Source organism: Chrysochloris asiatica, unplaced genomic scaffold (assembly GCF_000296735.1).
Source record: "Chrysochloris asiatica unplaced genomic scaffold, ChrAsi1.0 scaffold00005, whole genome shotgun sequence".
Lineage (NCBI taxonomy): Eukaryota > Metazoa > Chordata > Mammalia > Afrosoricida > Chrysochloridae > Chrysochloris > Chrysochloris asiatica.
The window spans coordinates 28,803,343-28,804,652 of record NW_006408523.1 but is presented as its reverse complement, the minus strand read 5'-3'; positions in this window follow the sequence as shown (position 1 = coordinate 28,804,652).

Genomic DNA, 1,310 nt, shown 5'->3' with positions numbered 1-1,310 from the left:
TTTCATTCTGCTATATATGGCATTGCTATAAACTGGCTACAAAGGACTTAACAATATGTTCAATATAGTAACATGTTAAACATCATTAATGATAAAGGAATGCCACTCAAAAGTACAATAAGGTAATAATTTATGCACATTGAATTGGCGGAAATTGTAAGGTCTAAAAATTTGAAGAGTTAAGAGAGATGTGGATCCACAGGATGTCTTAAAAACTGCTGATGAGAATTTGAATTGTTTTAAGTATATTGAAAAATGTTCTTTCAGTGTCTTTGATGGCTGAGTATTTCTGTACTCTCACTAAGCAATTCTTGTTTTAATTACATGCCCAAAGGAAATCTTGCATATGTGCCAAAAGAAACATAAACAAAATGATTCTAGAAACTCTGTTCAGAGTACTAAATTTCTGGCAATAAAAAAAGGATGAATCAAATGTGATGTAATCTATAAATGTGAATATTACATAGAAGTACACAACTATATGCATCATTACCTTCCCTTGCAGTCATGATTAATCATTTTTATCATTTATATAAAGCTTGTAAACCCTATACAGGGTTGGAACCGACTCGATGGCACTTAACAACAACAATATAAAGTTTAATAAATTTACATATCTTATTAAAATGTATATTAAGTCAGTACACTACACAACTAACAAATATTAATAAATAAAATTTGCTGTTGAATTGATTCTAACTCCTGGCTGTCCCATGTACTCTATAGATTGTACCCCTATAGGATTTTTAAGGCAATGACTTGGAATTTTCTTCAGAGACACCTCTGGATGGACTTGCATCTCCAACATTTTGATCAGTAGGTGAAAACTTAACTGTTTTCAACCTCCAGTGACTTTGATGCTATACAATAAACTAATTTTCAAAGAGAAATAAGAAAAATATAAATATCAAATGCATGCAAGTAGAGGAATGAGTAAGGTCTCATACATGTATAGTTGAATTTAGTTGATTCCAAGGTATAGAATTTCATTGTAAGTAGTGAACTTATGGATATTATGACAATATTTTAAGTATCTAGTTAAGTTATCATTTCAGTAAATAAACCTAGATGTGATAGATAAATGAAAGTGTGTATTATGGACTGAATATTATTATTTCCTCAATTCGATCAAATTCTTCAGTCTGAAAGTGATCAAATATGCATTCAGGATGTATTGATAATTACTGTGATTGGAAGGCAAAGGTTGGAAGCAAAGAGGAAATATCAATAGTTGGAAAACATGGCCTTGGTTTATACTAACAATGCTGGAGATCCCATGTTATAGAATTTTTCAAGACCAGTGACTTCTT